This window comes from Manis javanica, chromosome 6, assembly GCF_040802235.1.
Source record: "Manis javanica isolate MJ-LG chromosome 6, MJ_LKY, whole genome shotgun sequence".
Classification (NCBI taxonomy): Eukaryota; Metazoa; Chordata; class Mammalia; order Pholidota; family Manidae; genus Manis; species Manis javanica.
In genome coordinates, this window is record NC_133161.1 from 32,612,098 (window position 1) to 32,635,673 (window position 23,576).

Here is a 23,576-nt window from a genome sequence, read left to right on the forward strand (position 1 = left end):
AAACAACTCAAAAATCTATCATAAGGGACTGGGAGAAATTGTGGAATAGTCACACAATGGAATACTTAGCAAAAAAAAATGAAAGATCTAGTGATCCTTGCAACAATATTGATGAATCTCAAAAATACTACAGTAAGCAAAAGAAACCTGACACAAACTAGTAAAACCTGAATGGTTCTACTAATATGACATTCTACAACAGAAAAACTAAACTACGGTAAACAGAAACCATATCAGAGGTTGGCTGGGAGGCAGAAGTTTGACTGGACATGGCATGAGGAAACTTTTGGGGAGATGGAATGTTTTATATCTTGGTTAAGATAGTAGTTACATGGATCTATACAATTGCCAAAAACTCATCAAACTGTACCCTTAAAATCTGTGCATGTCATTGAATGAAAATTATACAAAATAGATACAATTAAAAATAAAAAGGAAATAAAGTAAGCATGCAACTCATTATGGGGATTATGAGGAAAAATAAAACTTGCTGGTACAAAGCCTGCTGCGTCTCATGAGTGGGATTGGGTAAGGAGTGCTGGAGTGGGAAACCATTGATTTTCACTTTACATTGTATATTTATTACTCTGTTTACTGTGTGCAAATGTCAGGGTTGTTTTTGTTTGTTCATTTTTTGTGTTTTAAGGCCAAGATAGTGACTAAGAATAGGAGTAGATGGTGAGAAGCAAGGGCTTTGGATGTAGAATTTGAATGCCTGAGTTTCATCCATGACACAGAAAAGGCTCTTACTGCTGAACTCAGAGAAGAGCTTTTGGGAAGGACATGGGTGAAGAACCAGGACCCAGCTCAGTCACTGCAGAATAGGGTGGCCTGCACCTCTGGGCAACATGTCTTACCTGCTATATGCATTGTGTCCAGTGCCTGTGGGAAGGAGGTCAATACACTGCCTGAGTTTATGGGTTTTGCCCACCACACAGGCAACAGTCATCCTATAGTACTTCAGATCCTCACACAGCATTATTTTGTCCCCATTTGAACTTTCTTCTGCTACACCCCCGGATGTTGATAAAGGTAGGGACAAGATGGGTGTCCCATAGCTGAATTTTGGTAATGGCCCTGGGCCCTGTAGAACACCTGAATTTGGGGATGAAGGGAGTGGATATCCTTGCTTTTTAAAGGACATTTTAGACAAATAGAGTAATTTTGATGATGCGTGTTAGGATGATTTTCAAGCTTGAATTTCCAGTGAAGTAACTTTACAGAGAGAGGGAGCTTTTACTCAGATGACAGGAGACTGGTGAGGGAAGAGATGGAGGTTGCAGCCTGAGGCTTTGATGTTGCTGGTGAATATTGATTCCGTATAGGGTTCTACGCATTGGAGCCAAAAATAGAAAACACCTAAAATATTACTGGTATATATATGTGAGAGTAACTCTTTGGATTGAATTGAAAACTTAAAAAATTGTTTACTTTTTTACATTTGAAAGATAATTTACTCTAACCAGTAAGCTTTAAATTCAATACACATAAGTCTTGATGTCTATAGAGCCCCTTCCTCTGAGAGGTAACAATCAAACATTTTCATTTCTCTGTGTGTAGTACAGCCTGTCAAACCTGAAAGGCCCTGAAAACAAAGGCATTGAAAATTCAAATGTGTAGAAGAATTTTGCTGCCACCTAATGGACAAGTGGAATATTTTTCATTGTTCTGCAATACACAATTTCCCTGTTTCCTCATTGAGCATTCATATAAAACTGTAATAGCTATTTTAACAAATATACTTGACTTGGAAATAATTTTTAAATTTATATTAATTTTAACCTTATTGGTGTGTATATGTGTGTTGTGATAGTGGTACTATAGTGGGTATGCTAGAGTGTAAAAATTAGTTTATTAACCAGGTTTTAATCTAAGCATCATGATTCATTTTTTATAATTTTGTTTAAGTTAAATTTACCAAAGCTTTAAGGATCTAATAGGTGGATTATGAATACTGAGCTTTTTAGCTCAGTAAGCTTTAGGCAATTAGGATAAACCTGTGAGCGAAATGAAGACTTGACCATAATATGAAAGGACACTAGGGAAATAAACAGGAAAACCACATCTATCTATAGATCTATAGATACGTGCACACATACACATATACATAGACATATTTGTCTAGTGAGCTAAAAATATTCAAAGTTACTTTTTTTCTACTTATAATCTACTTTTACTTTGTATTTATTTACAATACAGGTGGGGATTGATTTTTGTCTCTGTTCATTTGTGAGGAATTTCTGGTACATTCTAAGAGTTAATAAATATTTGTTGAATAAATGGTATTTATGTGACTGCATAAACTCTAGAGAATAGAGGGAAGAAAAAAAATCATGCACAGTCCTACTCATAACATAAAGCACATTTGTCTTTTGATGGCACATATTTGAGTTACTTGGAGTTTAGTAGGCCCCGTCTGCCCCTCAGTAAGCAGTAATGATAGTTCCTAGAATGTTTGGTGGCAAAATTCATCATCTACATATCCTTCTTAAATATTTTTATATCCCAGGGATCTTCCCCCATTTCTTGTTTCCCTTTGGGCTCTGGTATTTTTCTTCATCCTTTGGAATTCTGAGTTGCTCCAATGTATTAACACCATTTTTCCAGCAAACTCATGGAAACACTTGGCCACCCTACTCCTTCATCTTCACACCTGATTTTTAAGAGTATGTGACTTAAAAAAATAATCTTTATTTCTCATTTTGAAGAGATAGATATTGAGGTTGTATGATTCCTAGAAGCACTGGACCAGGAAGATTTCCTTAGTTTTTAGTTTTTAGTTGACCACCTTCCTTGGTGATTCTTCACACTTTTTTTCAAAAAGATAAATTTGCTATTTATTTGTTTCTAGTTAAACTTAAAGAGGAAAACATGAGATATGTCTCAGTATTTGCAGTTTTATGTCAGCAAAAGAGTAGTTTTAATTTTTGACATTGTGAAAAATTAAGAACATCATAAATATATATGCTCACTATTTTAAAAATTCTGAGTTTCATATAACAAGATCTTTCTTTTTTAATTGAGATATAATTGACATTTAATATTGTATTAGTTTCAGGTGTGTGACTTCTGTATTTTAGGATGAGGGCAATTTTAGAAAGGAGTTCAAGATTGAACTAGTCAACTCAGAGTTTCTCTTGAATCCTGCATGTAAAGGAACCTCTTATGGCTTTCCAGGGATGGGCCTTTATAAACTTACCTCCATCTTCCAAAGATGCCTGGCCAGTCATGTCTCCTCTCCAGGTCCACACTCTCCATTTAAAACTCCATTACCTTCCCTAGGCAGAGCCCTACCACTTCCCTTGGGAAGGGTCATCATTCCCCAGATCCACCCGAGTCTGATACTCTGGGTCTTAGCCTGATGGACATTGACCTTCATTGGTGCCCTGACCCCAGGGGTACAGGCTTCAGTCTCATAAGAAACAGTGAAGGCAGGTACTTCAATGAGGGTTTCCTTTTTAACCCATTCATGGCAAGAACTGTGGGTCTGCTGGTCTCTTTCTTAGAGGACTTATTACCTAAAGTACTTTCCCCTAAGCAAATGGCAAGGAGTGGTTATGGGAGGTTAAAATACATGACCAGGTGTGGATAAAATGAAGGTTCCTGTGGCCAGGATTCTCACCTGGCCCTGGTTGGCTAGCTCACTACACACGTGTGGGAATCATTGCTATTGGCTCTTTATATAAAGAGCTCCACCCAGTGCTCTGGGCTACACGGTGGCACAGCTGCAAGGCTGCAGGAGAGCGGAGCAGAGGCTGGAGTGGTGGCAGCACTGAGGACAGACGCCCAGAGGACAGCTGTGCAGGCTGAGGGGCCCAGAGGCAGAGACCGGCTTGCTGCATGCACACACGCTCTGAGTGGACAGGATTTTAGTGATTGACCTGCCACCACAGGTGGGATAATGTTGGGTATAACCCTTTCTCCCCAAGAACGTTTTACTGTCATTTTCTTTGGTCACATTGTATCCATAGTGAACTTGTCAGGGGCTGAAATCTGTTGATAAGACACATGCGAAGTTGGCCTCAGAGCTCTGTGCTGTAAGCTCACCTCCTAGTCACCAGACCCCCCGGCTGAGCTCGCTGCTTCTGCCTTCTCCTACACGTGGGAACCGCTGGCTCCTCTGTGACTCAGGGGGCAAAACGGGGATGTGGGGACACACAGCCCCACATATCAAGACCTCTCTCTCTCCACCCTTACTGCTCTCCGGTCCCCAGAGCAGCAGCAGCGGGATCACCAGTTCATTTGTTCTCAGGTTTGTTCTCAACTTGTTTGGATTTCAGAATCCCTGTCAGCCACAGTACCTGCAGCTTCCTAAACCTGGGTTTGTTTCATCTAAATTTCTGTCCTTAACTTCCTCCACCTCCCATCCCATCTGCCTTCCCCACCCAGAACACTCTCCTTCCCAAACATCTACTCAAAACCTATAGGCAGATATGTGCTTCAGGATCTGATATCCTGAATCTTCATTGCCTAGACCTTACAGGAAAATTTAATATTCAGACCTCTAAGCTCAAGATGTAAAGGCAGGCTTTGGATTTTAGGACATCCTTCACTCTTTGAACAAAGCCTGACTTTCAAGAGCACCCTCTTGCTGTGGACTCAGAAATTTTAATTTGGAGCTCCAGAATGAAACAGCAGCCATTGTTCTAGGCTCTCACAAGTCTCTCTTTTTTTTTCTAGGACATTGAGCCGTAACACCTTAGCCTTAGTGGTGGCAGCAATGGCCTTTACAGGAAGGAGAAAATAGGACTAATCCAAGGGAAAAATACAATGTGAGTATTTCAAAATGCTTTCATTTTCAAAAATTTATTTATTTGTGTCTTAGAGCACAGAATAAATCATACTGAGGAAGGATATGTTCCACATTAGCAAGGCTCTGGGATACCTTTGATATAACATGTCCACAGGGATATGCTGAGCAGATCAGCGAAGTCACAGCATAAGATCTGTTGGCAGTGGTCACTGCTGCTGTTACACGGGAAATAACAAGGTTGGATGGCATCATTTTGCTTCTGAATCACATTCAGATAAAACATAGAGTGAGGGATAAAGGAGTATATTGTGCAGCTAGTTCTTCTTCTGTTATAATTATAGTATACATGCAATTTTTAATTAGAATGTAAATAAAATTTTATGGTAACAATTTTTATCTGCATAGCACCTACAAAATAATTTCTTTTCATTATGTCATAGAAAACCTTCAGAAACTTTTGAATTGGGAGATGTAAAAGTCCTGTTTCAAGATGAGAAACAGAATCCAGGAGCTATTAAGTGACCTTTTGGCTTGTGCAGCTGATCAGTGTCAGCTAGTGAATGCTGTGAATCCATATAAAGTTGTTGATATTGTTGGTTAAATCATACTACAATACCTCCCCTAATAAGTGATATAACTAATAATAATAATAGCCTTATCTATTTCTTATATGACAACCTATTTGAAGCTCTTTATTATGTGTCTCCATTTTCTCTGGTTGTTGTATGTATCTTAATTTTGATAAGAAGGAAAGAGGGGAGGGGATACCCAATGTGGGTGGGAGAGTTATCAAGACTAACAGGAATGTATAGAACCGGGAAGCTGAGTCTGGGAGTCCCACTTTGAAGGCATTTTAACTTCACATAGAGTCATCTGTCCTGATTTTTCCCTCCACTAGATCGAGTCAAATAGAATCTTAAGACTCCTAGAATTGGGAGTAAAATTGCAAAGTGAACTATTCAGTGCTGGAATTCCATAACACCCAATTGTGTGATGGTGAATGTTAAACCACCTGATCTCACAGAATAACTATAATTTTGACTTGTATGAGATCTCAAGGCTCTTGTTTTTAGTATTTGCTGATTTTTGTGGTGCAAATACTGCCATGATGGCCAGTTTGAACCTACTGAAATGATGTTCATTACAGAATTTGGAAGAAGTGCCAGCAATGGTCTCTTGTGAGCTGGTATGAGCCAGCATTGACAAACCTTTGATAGGTTGACTGCAACCCTAAAATGCTACCTAACCATAGCTGTGAACAGTCCTAGTGTCCAACATTACCACTGTTTTACAGATCTAATTAGTTTAATTCTTTTCCTGATCTTGCTTCTGAAATTATATTTGTTCTACTTTGACTCACTGGCCTTAGTTCTCCTTATTTACTATCATCCTAAACCTTTTCTTCTTCAGCATATGTATTCTTTGCTCATTAAATCAATACATATATAACATTTATCAGATGCCAAACCATTGTCTGCTGTGACAATATTCTTGTTACTGTTCCTTTACAGATTTATGTTTATAACTGACCACATAACACAGCCAGTTGAACTCGATTTTCGAATCTCCCTTTAGATAGATGTATTTCCAATATAGACTAATTCTATATTAGGTTTTTCTCTTCTTTCTTAATTAATTTATTTTTAGCAGTCTCATGACATAGCTAGTCACTTCTGAGCTTGTGATCAACTACCAAAAATCCCCCTGGTCTTTTTCATGAAGTTGGCTGCTTTACATGTCTTCCCTGTCCTGATCAGCTATAGAATATTAGAACTAAATGATCAAATTGTTGGCCATCTAGTCCAAGCTCCTCATTTTAGAGATTAGGGAACTAGAAATCACAGAGGTGAACTTACTTAAATATTATACAGCTTGTTGGGAAGAGAGTCAGATCTGGACCCAGATTTCCTGGCTCCTAAATCTATACTTATTTCCCTGTATTCTATGATTTCCTATTCCTCCTAGAACAGTAAGGTAGGAAGAGCAAGTTCTATTAACTCATTCTGAGGCACGATAAAACTTATATAGTCGGGAATACCAAGTGATCTGTCTAAGGTTCTATGGACAATAATGGCAACTGAATTTTTGAACCTAAGTGCAAAGCTGTTGTTATATATCATATTTTTCAGTCATGACACTTTAATCAAACTGTGAGATAATTTTAATTTTGACTGTGTAATCCAGTGTTTTAACCATTCCTACCAACTTCCTATCATTTGCAAGAGTAGTAAACATTTGTCTCGGTTAGCCAGGGTCATGGCAGAAAACAGAAGCCAACTCAGATGGTTTATGAAACTTTAACAAAGGTATTGTGTTGGCTTTCCAGGGCTGCCATAGAAAACTCTTACAAACTCAGTTGCTTAAAACAAAAGAAATTTATTCTCTCAGTTAAGAGGGCCAGAAGTCCAAAATGAACATGTTGGCAGTTCGTTCCTTGTAGAGATTCTGAAGGCAAACCTGTCCATGCTTCTCTCCTAATTTCTAGTGCTTTCCAGCAAGCCTTGGCATTCATTGGCTTGTAAAAGCATGTTCAAATATCCTTCCTCTTTGTGTATCTTTCTGTCTTCTCCTCTCCTTAAAAGGACATTAGTCGCTGGATTTAAGTCTCACTCTAAATCCTGGATGATTTAATCTCCAGATCTTTAATTTATCACAACTGCAAAGGTCCTATTTCCCAATAAGGTCACATTCTGAGGTTCTGGGTGGACATGTATTTTTGGGCAACACTCTTCAACCCACTACAGGCACCATTTTCAAAATCATGGTTGGAGTTAGGAAACACGAGTGAGAAGCCCTTACCAGCCCTAGGCTTGATGGGGCAAGGAAAGGGAATTTTGCCCCAGGATCCCAGTGAGCTGGAGCAGTGAAGGAGGTGCCCATAGCAGGCATTCTAGCTATGGGGATGTGCAGTCCCTGCCAGGACACTGGGCTCAGAGCAGGCAGAGAGCAGTAAGGCAACGCTCAGACCACTTTCTCCTCTCAGTCTCCCATCTCCTTCAGATGATTCCCGGCAGCCACAACCAACCAGAAGCCAGGTGTATTAGTTGCCTATTACTGTTGTAGAAGTTACCCACAAACTTGATGGCTTGAAACAATCCAAATTTATTATTTTACATCCCTGTAGGTCAGAAGCCCTACTGAGGCCTCACTAGTGAAAATCAAGGTGTCAGGAAAGCTCCTCCCTTTCTGGGGCCTCTAGAGGATAACTCACTTCCCTGCTTTTTCCAGTTCCCTCCATCTGCAGAGCCAGCAGCAGCAGGCTGAGCCCTCACACAGCATCATTCTGACCTCTTTTTCTACAGAAGGTAACCTATTCACGACGTGCAGGGTTAGGATGCAGACGTCTTTGAAAGGCGCCGTCCTTTTGCCCACTGTGAGTTGACAGTCCACAGCAGGGTTGGGTCCAGATAGTGGGGGGATGAATTTATACAGTTGGGAAGATCTCTATAAGAAAAATAATTCAAAGTGACGTTAGGCACAAGGCTTGGAAGGGACCACACCTGAGGGACCCTGAGGCTGGAGCTTTATTAGCTCCACAGTCAATCAGCCTCTGCATCTGGGCATAAAGCAGGGCAGAGAATGACCAAGGCTGGGGTGGGGCAAATGGCAAGAATAAGAACAGCATACCTTCTTAGTTCTTCCCAACAGCTGATTAAAAGTTTGACTTGTTTGGAATCTGCTGGCACTTCACCAATGCCTGTACTTCAGGGTGATATCAACCTTCTTCAAGCAGTCACAAATCAGCTGATATTTGACAGCATGTTCACAAGGATACCATGAGAAAGGACCAACAGCGTAGCGAAACTGATGTATACCGTGCCTTCATAAACCTTGGGCTTCACCCATTTTTATCTTGTACTGCGTTTAGGTGCAAGTACAGTAAAGCTCCCAGGGTTGGTGCATTCCCACTCAAGCCTTTGAAGGCAGAGTAGATTTTACTGGCTTCTTTCCCTCCAGTCTTCACCTCAAGTACCTGTGACAAGTTATTCACTCACTAATCCAGAGAAGGTACAACTAAACCTTACATTATGTAATTAGAAGTTCAGGTTTATTGTGTCAACTATGGAAGTTCCATCCAGCCACAGTCTATTCAATTCTAAATTTGCTTTTTTCTTGTGACTATTTGATACAGAATTTTCCTTCTAGATCCCCTAAGTTTTAGGACTTTACAGTGCAGTCATATGATAGTGAGTCAGCAGTTTAATTCCAATATCAACCCTGCCACTATCAGGGACTTTCTAACAAGAACTAAGACCGATATTAGTTTTATTATTACCTAAGAAGAATAAAGAGGAACTACATTAACAAGAATAGAGAAGTGAAGAGTTCCAATTGCCTATGTCTTTACAGTTCAAAAAAAAAAAGACTACACTCCACTGTAGATTTTATTTTATGAAAATAGATCTACTTACTGAACAAAAGTTTTGTTTTCAGGGTATTGGCTTGCTTTATTTATTTTATCTCTGCAGTTAGATGAATTCTCCAATTGTCATAATTGTACCAGCTTTCCAAATAGGAATTGCACTGAAAACAGAAAAAGCAAGAGAATTCATCATACTGCTAAACTGAAGTTAGCAAACATAACCTAATGACAGGCATTCTGGCTAATATTCTTCTTTTCTCAGTTTAGGTCCTTTGAATGAGCAAGGCACAAATAAACATAATGAAGTTAGGTGTAGGTCATTTCTAAATTCATAGTGTGGGTTCTATTTCTTATAATTTATCAACCAAGGTCTTCACTTGACAGTAATATCTTGAAAAGAGAAATTCCTAATTCTGTAGTGAACATTCTTATTTTTTTTCTCAATATGCTTAGACAAAATAGGCAAGGAAATGGTTAGCACTGGAGCCCAGAATCACAGGAATCAGGGAAAGGTAACTTAAAATGGAAGTGGTGGTTATTGTCTGACTTAAGCAGTCTGTACAGCACAACTTAATCTTTGATTCAATAGCATCATCAACACAAAAAGCTACTTGAATATGTCCTATGCAAATCTTAAAATAGAAAGACCTCTATTGGCCTTCTGACTCTTCACTTACTAGCTATGTGATCTTGGGTAAGATATTTCTCTCTCTTTTTTTTTTAAAGATATTTCTTTAAGCCTCTATTTTCCAACATTTAAAGTGGGGATCATCTTATATATTACCTACCTAAAGTTCTGTAAGAATTACAGGCAATGTGTGTAAAGTGCCTTTCACTGCCCCAGGGAATTATGGTACAGTATTAGTAATATTACATGTTGCATAGAAATTCATAATTATTTTGTCTAACTCTTTTCTTGTATGTTTACTTGCAAATAAAAACCCAAGACTTAAAAGTAATCTCTAACTGGGGATTTATATGCATTCATTTGTTAATGGAAGTGATAATCAGGGGGGAAATAGCATACATCTTTCTCAATCTTTCCCAGTCAAAGGGGTTTTCCTTTGAGGATATGTTCTGCAGATGTTTATTAGAACGTGTCTCTTCACTACTAGAATAAATGGCACTCAGTTATAGCTAAGTTTGCAGGCTGTTCTTCTGAAATAACTCTTCTGACGTCTCCAGGAATGGGTCCTCCAGTGTTTCTTCCTTAGTTTTTTTCAGCATATGTGTTGCCTCCATGATTTTCTCTTTAGATTGTCTTGATTTCCAGTCTTCCTACTGAGGGTTACTTTTTAAAAATAAACAACCTTGAGCAGATAAAAATCTCTCCTTCTCTTCCTCCACTTTCTTATCTTCTTCTTCTATACTGACTCTGCTCTTGTGCATCTCTTAAGACAAATCCCTGGTGTATTTTTTTAATTTGTTATCATTAATCTACAGTTACATGCAGAACATTATGTTTACTAGGCTCCCCCCATCACCAAGTCCCCCCTACAATCCCCATTACAGTCACTGTCCATCAGTGTAGTAAGATGCTGTAGAATCACTACTTGTCTTCTCTGTGTTGTATATGCCCTCCCACCCACATTATACATGCTAATCTTAAGGTCCCCTTTCTTTTTTCCTGCCCTTATTCCTCCCTTCCCACCCATCCTCCCCAGTCCCTTTCCCTTTGGTAACTGTTAGTCCATTCTTGGGTTCTGTGATTCTGCTGCTGTTTTGTTCCTTCAGTTTTTCTTTGTTCTTATACTCCACATATGAGTGAAATTATTTGGTACTTATCTTTCTCTGTCTGGCTTATTTCACTCCCTGGTGTATTTTATAATTCTTACACTTTGAACCTTTGGACCACTGATAGTTTTGCTTATCCACATAGGATTTTAAAAATTATCTCCAGTGATCTTTTGTGTAAATACAAAGGATATAAATACCCAAGGGAAACAAGCATATGAATATAGAATCTTTATAGTGAGTGACAGCAAGAAAAGTCACTCAATGATTTTCCAAAATTTTCAGAATAAGTTAAAAGATACCACAAAACTAATTTTAGTTTCTTCATCTATAAAATGGGAAGGGGGACTACATATCTTCTCCTCTCAATCCCACGTTTATAAACCTTTGTCAACTTCTCTGTGGCAGTCTCCTAGATGTCACTAAGACTCATTCTCCCCTAGTTTATTCAGAGAAATCCTGAGTTTCATCAGGGTACATAGCTGTCTGGCTAGACATGATGGGGAGGGAAAAAAGAATTAGTTTCTGACCCTCACAGAGACTCACAGAATTAGTTTCTGACCAAAAGGATGGGAGAGAAAGTAATATATGCCACTAGAAGATGACAGAACTGGGACAGGCACGTTGGCCTAGAGGTGGAAACCCCGTGCTGAGAGTGGCAGATTACCCACATCATTTCTGAGACTTCTTATCTTTCTACCATTAAATGAGCACAAAACAAACTACCATGTTCACCCCACTGAATTTTCGGTCTCCATTGTAGAAGCTTGGCCTATGTGCTACTAGTTCAACCCTTCAGAGGAACACTGTCCTAACCTAGAGAAAAAAAATAGGCAATTTCTAGACAGTCTTGGGGGGTCTTTAGTACCCTAAGTGTGCACTACTGACAGGTGGTGGTGGCATTCAGAAATGTTAGAGATCTTTAAAAATTCTGAGATTTGTATTGAGCGACAGTTTATGGGTCCGAGCTATGTCAGCCTTTACAGTCTCAGAAGATCTCAATCTCAGCAGCTGTTGGAGCGGTTGCTGCCTCCTGCTGCTTTGACTTCAAGATGTAGACTTACAGAAGCATTTATGTTTCTTTAGTACCAGACTTTGCCCTGTGGCATCTTTGGCATGGACACCCAGGTTGTCCCTCTCTGCCCTCTTCTTGTTCGCCTGGGGCACAACCACCACGCAAGCTGAGCTACTGACTTTGTAACTGCCCCATGGGACTGCCTGGGAATGCAACTCTCTGACTGGTTTCTCTGGCACTAAACACTGGACTGTGTCTTCAGGGGGTCACTTTTTCATTGGCTCAAATTTAGTTGAAATTTAGGAAAATGCTTCTGTTGAGAGTTTGAGATTTGTAAGCCTACACACTGGTAATAATCCTGCTGATCATATGTAACAAAAGGAAATATTCTTGCTACAATAGAAATCGACAACTATTGAGTATTTTGCAAAATGATTTGTCACCATAATCCTGTAATGTCTCATTTTGTTTTCCTCCCTGTTGGTTATAAGTCTTGTGGAGGATTTGACTGATTTAGGGGCTCATCTTAGGCTTCTAGGCTGATGTGCCTTCCAGGCATCTGATGTACTTCAAATGCCTACCTTGCCTTTTGCTGGCTGTTCTTCTGAAATAACTCCTCTGACATCTCCAGGAATAGGTCCTCCAGTGTTTCTCTCTTAGTTTTTTTTTAGCATATGTGTTGCCTCCATGATTTTCTCTTTAGATTGTCTTGATTCCCAATCTTCCTACTGAGGGTTACATTTTAAAGATAAACAAGCTTTAGCAGATAAAAATCTCTTTCTCTTCCTCCACCTTCTCTTCTGCTATACAGACTCTGCTCTTGTGCATCTCAAGATAAATCCCTCCTTTTTTCCCTCCCCATAACATGAGGTTATTGCTGATGTACATATACCCCTGCCTATGCAACAAAGTCCTTGACTTCCCAGTTTGACTCCTGTCATAGTAACATAACTCTGAGAATGGCTGCAGAAAGGAAATCTGATATATATAAATATTTTTATTTTAAAATATGAAATATTTATATTTAATAAATATGTATTATACTTTATATAATATAACATTTTGTATAAATATAAGCTATTTATATAAATATAAATATATCAAACTACATGGAACCAGTTGTTTCACAGGGACTTTCTCAGTAACCTTCAAACTTATCTTCCTACTTCTACAGTTGGCCCTCCTACAATCTATTCTCCACAAAGCAGTCCAGGTAATCCTTTGAAAATGTAAGTCAAATCACTTTTCTCCTCTTCCCAAAACCTTTTAACACTTTCTGTCTCATTCAAAATAAAATTCATTGCCCTCATCATAGAATTCAAGGGACTCCGTTTCTCCTCTACTTCTTTGATCTCATCCATGTATTCATCCTGTTGCTCAATATTGTCTCAACCTAAATAGTTTTCATACAGTTCTTCAGACATACTTAGAATGCTTCTGCTTCAGGGTCCTTGCACATGCTGTGCCTACTGTCTGGAATGCTATTCTTTCAAGTATCTACATGGTTTACATTCCTTTATTGAATTCTCTGCTCAAATGTCTTAGTAAGGCCTTTTCAAGGAGGCCTTTCCGACCATCTATGAAAACCACTCTTTCCTCCCCCTCGCACGCACAGCCTTTGCTTATCACTGTGTTTTCCTCCATCACAGCAGAGAATTTTTCTAATTTGCTCAATTATCCACTCCTCCAGTGTTTAGAATGTACCTGACATGTGGCAAATGATTAATAAGTATTTAACTCATCAAAAATAATTAAACATTTTGCTGCCAAAGTATTTCCTGAAAGACATTCCTCGATTAGTCCATAAAACAGTTAGACATTAATTATAGGCTTAAATAATTGCTGGAATAGAATTTGCCTTTAGTTACTAAATATTTAGTTAGTGCTATGAGATATATTTATATTGTGCTATGAGATCCTTTACCAGGTGATTGGGGATTTAGAGAAGAATAGAGTATATTTCTATCCTCTAGTAAGGGCAATACAAAAAACCTGTACATCACTTTATTTGGTACTCAACTTTGTTGTATAGACAGAGAACTATTAGTGTCACCATTGTACAAACAGGAAGCCTAAGTTTAGAGTTCTTAAATGACTTACCAAAGTAAGGCAACGAGTTAGTGAGAGGCCCAAATATTACTACTAATTACTAGTTTGCACTTTGGACAACTACCAAATCTCCAAATCTTGTCCTCTTTCCACTCTACCATACCACTATTCATCACGTCCACTCCAGAGGCAAGACAGCTCCCAGGAGTGAGCAACGGCCTGTTCTAGAAATGGGTAAGGCACATGTCTTTTAAAACTAGAATAATTATAATCTCAACCCTGAGCCAGTCAGGATTGGCCAGGTTAAATATATATCCTCCATATTTCAGTAGCTAACAGAATAGTTTGTTTTTCATTTATGCTACATGTCCAACACAGGATTTAGGAGGGCTTTGTCTGTCAGAGTCACCTGGGGTCCGGGATGATGGGAGTTGCATTTGGACACCTGCTCCCGTGGTCATCAGGGCAGCTGGGAAGGGAGGCTGTAGAGACAAGGGGTTAGCAAGTAAACGTGTCAAACTCTCTCAGTTCATTGGCAAGAAGTAGTCCCATAGCTACTCCTAATTTCAAGTGAGCCAGAAATGTAGGAGAATGGAATCTGGATGAAAATGGTGAACATTGGTAATGATTATCCCACACACCTATTGGCAAATACACAGATAGACAAATATATGTAATGTTCTGACTCACTTGTCCTGCAAATCTTTGACAGTGGCACACTCGGTGTTTCCACCTTGGGATTACTTGTTGACTTCTCCAGAAGGGGGTTTAAAAATCTAGGGAAATCAAGCCTGATGACAGAGAAACAATTAATTTTCTCCTGGGAGCCTACAACTAACAGTGGCAATATCGTCCTCTCACTACACATTGAAATTTATGCTTGCTTCTCAGAGTTTGTATTAATTACCTCCCACTTTTGTTTGCATGTAGGTAGTTGTTGATAAAATAATAAAATATTTCATAGAGGGAAAAGTAGAAAGGAAAGAATTGGATTGTTCTTTGTAATTGCAAATTATCCAAATCATGACCTGTTAAATATTACAGTCAGATTGTAGTCGGGAATATGAGAAATGAATGTAATGCCAAAAAGAGGAACTAAATCATGGTTTATATGGCTTGGCCTCCCTGAGAAGTCACAAAAGTAGAGAAGGAGGAGGCAACAGACAGACAATGCTCACAGGACATAAAAAGCAAATGGAGAGATTGACTCTCACAGATTATGTTCCTGAGTCATTACCTAAGGTAATTTTTGCCTCTAAATTATTTAATTAGAACTATAAAACATAAAATTGCTTATATCCAGGGCTTTAAAAGCACATGGCTATACATTTCATCTTAATGATAAATGCTGGTTTTATAAACTTAACATACACTTTAACATACATTTTGCTCTATAAGTTAGAAATAGATGAAATTTTCAGCGCTATTTCTAAAAACATTTTGGGTAACATTGTAATACTTCAGGGTGAATTTGATAGAAGAAAAAGGAAATGCTGAATTGAAGAACTGATATGTGAGGCTTTTAAATGTTATCTGGTTTTGACAGTGCAGGAATGGTTTTCAAATTTTGTCAGAAAATTGGCATGAGTATGTTATCTCATTTTTATGCAGTGTATATGTTTAAAAAGAATTGGTTGAAGATATAATTATTATATATACAATGTAAGAAATATAATCCATCATCTATCTAATTTAAAAATAACAGTTGAGGAAGTTATTTTATAGAATATATTTTTGATAAAGTATATGCATTATAAATTTAGTTTTGAAAATTTTATTTCCTTGAAGTGAGGTATAAATAGAACTGAATTTCATAATTAACATGATGTATTTATTTCTCATTATTTACTACAGTAAATACATAAATAACCTTGCAACTTTGTACTCCTTTCATTTATCACACTGAATTCCAGATAGCCCTTGAAGGGAGAGAAATGAGTTATTTAAAAACGAATGCTATTAAAATAAATAAATCACTGAATTAGATATGAATGATATGAAATGCTGATTATTCAAATTGATATTTGTAAGGTTGACTTTCATTACTATTTGAAGAATGATAAATAAATAAACCATATTTCATAATCTCATAAGGATAAAAATGAAAGAATATTTGATTAAAGCTTTTTACTACCTTTCATTTTTAATATGAGCAAATGTCAAAAATAAAAGCAAGTACAATTGAGCAAAGGTCCTCTTTCAGTTAACTCATAATATTAATGAGAACTTGTGGAATACTATAAAAGAGAATTTATATTGTTATAGAATAACATTAGTACTATAGTTTTATAGTTGTATGCTATAACAAAATAAAGGAAAAACATAACTGTGTATCCATTATTGTCTAGCAGTAAGAGCCCAGAACTTCATAAAATATTTTTATAGCTCAGAACTTAATTTTTTCCTTTGGATATCATTAAAAGTTCCTTTAGCCTACCTTTCACTTTTTGGGGGTATTGTGCCAGACTTTTTAAGAGATAGAAAGTAAATTGCTTAGAGAGCATAAGTAGGATGTGAATTTGTTCAACTGGCTACTAGAGGTATATAGTTGCTTAAATTTCATGAGGCCAGCAAGAAGTGGAATACATGCTTCAGAGGTTTGCATGATTTTTCACACAACTAAATTATTTGACTTACTCAGTTTAGATATTTTTCTTGTCCATAATGATCATTTGAAGCTACAGAGGTTTAGCTGATATTTCTCACTGAAAATGAGGAAGCAAATAAGGAAATAATCATTTAAAAAATACTCAATTGGCTCTGAAATAGGCCAGATATTTCAGAGTATTATGTTGAAGGAAGTTAGGTGACAGATACAGGGTTGAATTTTAGAAATATTTTTCTGTTGGTTTGCTTATTATCTTTACCCATTCAATGACTTCATAGAATTTTTAAATATATATTTATAGTCAAACCTGTGAAATTTGAATGGTACTATTGTTATTTCTTAGAATAATGTTATGAGATATACAGAGGTAAAGGGTAATGAGTGTGAGCCACGCTCATTATTAGAAAGAAAAATGAATGTGGAAAGTGGAGAAGGGTTTTAAACAGGTGTGAAAAAAACACTGGAAAAAGGAATACTGAAATAATTCAAGTATTTGAATAATAAAGACTTTCTGAGATCTGCGATGGGTGGCCTAACACAGAGACTGCTACTTCTTGAGAATATACTTTATAAGTCTTTGGAAATAATTTCCAAAATGTGAGCTAAAATCCTCCCCAAACTGTCTTCTGGTGATATTAATATATTCTTCCCTCACTCAGAGTAGAAATCACAACACTATTTTTCTAATTAGAACAGGCGCTCAGCTTTCCCCAAACAACCCATGACTGTACTGTAGTGCCTAAACTCACACTGACCAGAAATCTCAGGTTATTAGATTTTGTAAGACCATATGAATTGCTTGAAAATACTGTAAAGGTAACAGTTGTCATATTTCTTTGTAAGGGAAAATTAAATTTAGTTCCCCACTCACCACATCGAGTATCAGTATTTTGTGGTTCCTCCTTCAGTCTTCGGGCTGCTCTTGGATGCTAGGATTCGCACAATTCAGGGGAAGCGCTGTAGAGACTTTGCTAGTCTGCAGTGGTCCATTTGAAGGTGCCGGTTCCCAGCGCTCAGTCGTTTCCAGTTCCTCTGGGACGCTGCCACCTCTGAGGTCCAGGTCTCTGATACTGTAGATCTGGTCCCACCAAACTTCAAGAATCCAGGTGCCAGGGATTAGGAATTTGCTTCTTCAACAAACTTCAGAGGCTTTTAATTTATGCAGAATCGAGTTTAATACCTTTTCAAATTTGAGGCTTTTAAAGACAGAAGTTTGGTTAATTTCCTCAGTGCTTAAGGAAATCTCAATCCTAGCTATTTCACTTTAATCCTGAGGTAATATTTTCCTAATTTTATAAATGAGGAGATTTATAAATTCTTTAAAAAAGAATTTTTAAAACTAGTATATATTTATATGAATATTAAATAGGGGACATAGGATCTGAAACTAGGTACCTGATATGGGTCAGATGAAGAATTCAAAGTTGAATAATATACAGCCATGTCCTCAAGAAGACTGGTATTTAGTGGGAAGCAGGACAACATATGCAAATGAATATGTGCTTTTCAGTGTGATAGAAGTTAAAGTGTGTGCAATTGTATTAGATTGTAAGTGAGAAAAAGAGGAAGAAATGGACAGTTCACAATGAAGTGCTCAAGTAAGGCTTCTCAGAGGAAGCAGAATTGGGAGGAGCCCAACTTTCCAAAAGCAGGAGAAGGTATTTTGGGTATTTTTGCATCTGTCTTCTCCTACTCACTGCCAGCCCCACATTCAGTGTTGTATTTTTTGTTTTACCTATTTCCTGGTTTCTTTTTTCCCCAAAAAACATTGTTCATTCCCTACTAAATGTATTTGCCATCACATATTATGCATAATCTTTAATCTGTTTCAGTGATGGAGTATGTTTTCCTTACTGTGTTAGTCCATAAGCACTGAATATAGGATGTGTAGTACGTACACTGTTGAATAAAATCCAACGTGTAGTATTACCTGTACTTGTTTATTTGCTTTGACGTCTAGGGTGTTCTCATCTGTCATAAAGTCATAAGGGAAATTAATGAGAGAAAAAAGAGGAGAGAATGGGAAAAATGAACCAAAGCAGATAAAAGAAGATAATAGATAGAGGGTAAATACAGGGGAGGGAGGACAGAAGGGAGGGAGAAAGAGAAAAGGAAAAATAAACCTTAACAAATGTGAGCAGCACTATTTAGTTCTTTTCACATGCTTGTGAATCTTCTGCCTGTGAAAGGAAAATATTCTGAGATAGGCGATTTTAGGGAATATGATAAAAGAAAACTACAATTTAAAAAGAAAAGATAAGAAAGTAGGGGAAAAATTATTCAAGACATGTAGGAGGCCTAGCATGTGAAACCAAAACTCTTGCTATAATTGGAAGGCCCCATATTATATTATTTTCAAAGTGACTAATTTTAGTTGATATTTCAAAATAACATTTAGTATTACACACAAAAGCAGAGATGAAGAGAGAGTTCCAATAAGGCCACCTTAAGTCTACTATTTGGTCTAAAATATGTTTGTGGAGCAGAATTACTATATCATAAGATGTGAAAATGATAAAATGTGTTAATGACCTTCTGGTCCAAAACTGTCATTTTGGAGATGAAGAGATGGAGACCTAAGTGCCTTTTCTAAGTACAAACATACAGCCATTATCATGCCTGGACTCCACATCCTAGGTTCTTTTCCTGCTCAAATGGGGCCTATTAACATCGATATGGAAAATATCAGACTTGTGGGCTATACCGAGGAAATGCAAAAGTAAACTCTTGAGAAACTAAGTAGAAATTCTAGGGAATCACAATAATGAGAGAGCCACAAATACCTGTAGCCTGTTTCTGTGTGGCTACAAAGCAAAGCTGAACTGGGGAAATCAAGGCCAAGGATGAGCCCCCTGAAGGGTCACAGCCACTTGCAGAGACACCACCACAAGGCAAAGACAAGAATAAATACCCAAAAGAGAGGCCCTTGAGTTTCCCCCTCCTACCACCTTCAATATTGCATCAGTGCCTCTATTGGCCAAACCTAACTGGAAGTTGGTTGGCAAGGGATTCTGGGAAATACTGTTTGCAGGCATCTCTGTGATACAACACCCAACAGGGAAGAAAGGGATTGAACTGAGGCAAATAATGTTATTATACTAAATAATTATATATTAATTAATACTATTATCAGGATAATGCTAGTCTTTCTAGACAGCCTGTAATTTCTGTGGGCCAGGGAATATTTACCTTATTTATGAATACATTCCCAGCCCATTTCATAGTGCCTGGACCATAGAGGAGTTTTGCATAAATGGGAAAATATATGAATGAATATTGTCATTCCCACTTTACTTTGAAGAGTCATGATCTCCCCTAAGAGTTTGTTATAGGTTCCTTCCAATCACAATGTGAGTAGAATCTTCATGATACATAAAAGATAATAAAGCCTCCCTCTGAAGAAAGTGGGGACTAGAGATGAGAGAGAGGAAGGAAAGGAAGTACATTAGTAAGTGACAGTTTTAGAGCTTAAAAAATTTTCTTCTGCCTGAATCTTAACTGCTTTATCCATCTTATCCTCATACCTCATAGGCTACACCAATACGTATACCAATTTAGGAAGATTTTTGTCAGAAGTGGGAAGAGAGGCATCATATGAAGAAAAGATGCTGTAACTCAATACTCATAACTACAATTAAAGGACAAGTTTCCTAATGTCTCTTTCAGGACAATGTGTAGAGCACTGTGTCCAGAATCATTCTTGTCTCATGGTTTCATTTAATCCTCTGCTTCAAGGGATGAGCCACAGACCCAAGATTTTAAAACCCAGGGACTCTTTGCTGTTTCCCCTCTTCCGTGATTCCAGTTATGTGTTTATTAGCCCACTTGACATTGTCTCAGAGCTCACTGATATCCTCTGAATTTTTTCAGGCTTTTTCAGTTTAATTTTTCTAGTTTTATCTTTAAATTCACTACTCTTCTTACATCACATCTGCTGTCAAGATATCAAGTGTATTTTTTTACATCATTATAAATTTTATTTGGTTTGCTAAAACAATAAAGGAACAGAGTTTTTTTTTTTTTTTTTTTTTTTTTTTGCTAAGTTATTGCTAATGATTACTGGTAAAGCAAATGACCAGAGGAGGAATGCAAAACACAAAATAACTAACTGCCAACCATGATGTCAAAGAAAGGAAAATAACCAGATCATCACTATTGTTGCTTAATTTGCTTAAAGGATAAGAAATATCAGGGCTATTTGTCTAGCCTGCTGGTGTTTCCTGGTTGCAAGCTTCTCCAGTTTCCAGGCTAGGATTTATATTAGCAGTGTAATTTTCATTTTAGGTATTATATTTTACTTGTCTAAAATTTATATTTAGGTCCTTTAAAATATCTTTCATGTCTCTCCTTAATGTCTCATGTCTCAACTTAAGCTTTCTTCTACTTTCTTAAACATATTCAATAAGATGATAGTAGCCATTTTAATGTGCTTTTTACTGTTGCTATCATCTGTGTCATTTGTTGGTCAGTTTTTATTGAATGTTTTTTTCCCCCACATTATTAGTGGCATTTTCCTACTTCTTTGCATGCCTGATGATTTTCAGGTGGATACCAAGCATTGTGAGTATTGACATTTTTAATAATTTTTAGAAACATTTTTAAGCTTTGCTCTGGGATGCAGTTAAATTATTTTGAAACATTTTGATCCTTTAATAACTAACCATTCCTGGCCCTGTGTGATCTCTGGGAATTGTTCCTGTTGCTCCTTTCCAGTAGTTAATTGCTCAGCCAAAAGGTAGTTTGCTTACAGATATACTCTGATCAGTACTCAGTTTTAGACCTTTGGGGAACCATATGCAGGTCTCAGGAGTTTACCCTCTTTGTAGCTTTCTACAAAGATACTCTGCTCTGCAAATTCTAACTGCTTGGTCTCCACAAATTCTCATCTCCGTCTCTTCCATTCAGATTGGATTGGATTCCCTCTCCCTGTGCTATGGTTTGGGAACTCTATCCAAGTTGTAAACTGAAACAATCATAAAATTTAGATTGTTTATTTTCCTTCTCTCAGGGGTTGCTACTCTTTGCTGTTTATTGTTCAATATCTGAAAATAAGTGTTTCATATATTTTGTTTGACTTTGTAGTTGTTTAAGGCATGAGTTTAAATCTAGTCCTTGTTCTTCTATCTTGGCTGGCAATGGAAGTTCCTGACATTTTTTATCAAACTAAAGCTCTTGCATACATTGCTCCTAAATGCCATTTTTTTAAATTCAAACTTTAATCTGGATGCCCTTGGAAAGATGTGACTGTTACTCTGCATCATCAGTTGGAAAGGTTTACTACATATTTTTGAGAAAGTGATCATAGAGAGATCTATACTTAACGCCAAAATTACTCTACTTTATTTATTGGGAAAGAATGGAAAATCTTCCAGAAATCCAATCTTTGTTGAAGTCCAAGGTGCTTACTGAATTAGCATGGATGTCCCAGTAAACAAAACTTTTGAAATCCAGTGAAGCAAGTCAATTCAGATTTTGTTGTCTTATGACTCAGTTAGTTTAGTTATTTCATATTATCTCATACTAGAAGTGTTCATTTACTATTTCATCCATTAAAAGAACAAATCTTCTAACTGAAAATTTGTGTAATAAAAGGTATATTTGTCCTGCTGAATGAAAGAAAATTCCATTGTAATGAGTTTTCACTCTGGAAAAACAACACACTATAGACTCTATAGCATCTTACTACATTGATGGACAGTGACTATAATGGGGTACGTGGTAGGGACTTGATAATGGGGGGAGTCTAGTAACTACAATGTTGCTCATATAATTGTATATTAATAATACCAAAAAATAATAGTAGTAATAAAAAAAAGTGAAGAAAAAAAATATGTCTTGGCACCTTTAAAAAAAAACACACTATATGAGAAAAATTCTATTGTAGAGTAAGAATTTCAACAACTTGAAAATATTCTCTGTGAACAGATTGATGTTAGAAGAAATCTATTTTGAATTTAACTAAGATTGATCAATCAACCTTTCAAGGGAAGTTCAGACTTTCTCACTCATTTATTCATTTTCACATGCTAATGATGGAGTACATAGAATGCTACAAACAACTTGCCGAGAGTCCACTCCATTACTTTCAAAGGAGATCAATGAAAATATTGTAGTTTGAATAAAATTGTGTTTAGAATTTATAATTACAATATCTCAAAGTTAATTTTATATCATTGATTATACTCATTTAAGCATACCAAAATTAATGTTAAGCAAATTATGCTTTGAGTCAAGATATAGCTATCCATCACAAGGGCTTTGTTTCTACATGAAAAAATATATTTTGAGTTTGAGTCATGCTCACATGTCTTCCAATCATCCTTACTATACCTCTGAATGCTAATATAAGAACCCAAAAACCCTTCTCATAAATTTTTAAATGTTAGTTTCACTTCCAGTTAACACACTGTTAAAATAGTATTCCCCTAACTATACACTCTGCAAGAAAGTAATGTGACAACAATAAAAATACACATATTTTCTAAACATGTAGATGCCAGGATTGTTTTCATTTTCTTTAATATCCTCAACCATGTGTTATATTATCATGTGACTGTGGTGGTTCACTTGTTGAGAAGGAAGGTGGCTTGTGTATTGCTTTTTTTTAAGGTCATTGAATCACAGTTCTAGTGGCTCCAAAATAAAATTCAAAGACAAGGAGGCACGGAATCATTACTTGTATTCAGTATTCTATTAGAGGTACCATGAGGTATAATACAATTTATTCCCTGACTTCTAATTGTAAAAGATGTTATTCTTTTGATTAATATAAAAAATAATTCATGCATATCATTGAAAATCAGAGAATGGCAAGTCATAGTTCCACTACCCAAGGAAGAGAAACTTTAACAGAAGTAATGCCTTCCAATTAACATTGACTAATTTTAAGTAAGAGAAGACTAGTAATAAAACTATAAAAGTATACAAAGTATAACAAAAAGGAAAGTTTAGTCTAAGTGAGCAAAATGTTTTGGTCTTTCGGAATATGTAATTATTTGGATTTTAAAAACCAACATAAACAATTTATTCTAAATTTCAGAATTAATTTACTTGG

At 36.9% G+C, this 23,576-nt stretch overlaps 1 protein-coding gene across 3 annotated transcripts in view; it reads left to right on the plus strand.

The window, feature by feature from the left end:
- Positions 1–23,576, plus strand: part of TFEC (transcription factor EC) — a 629,038-nt gene that overhangs the window by 432,008 nt on the left and 173,454 nt on the right. For all 3 annotated transcript variants that reach the window (XM_073238555.1, XM_073238556.1, XM_073238557.1), the window contains one exon: positions 4,681–4,772. The gene's annotated coding sequence lies outside the window, so the exon portion shown is untranslated. The remainder of the gene's footprint in view (positions 1–4,680; positions 4,773–23,576) is intronic.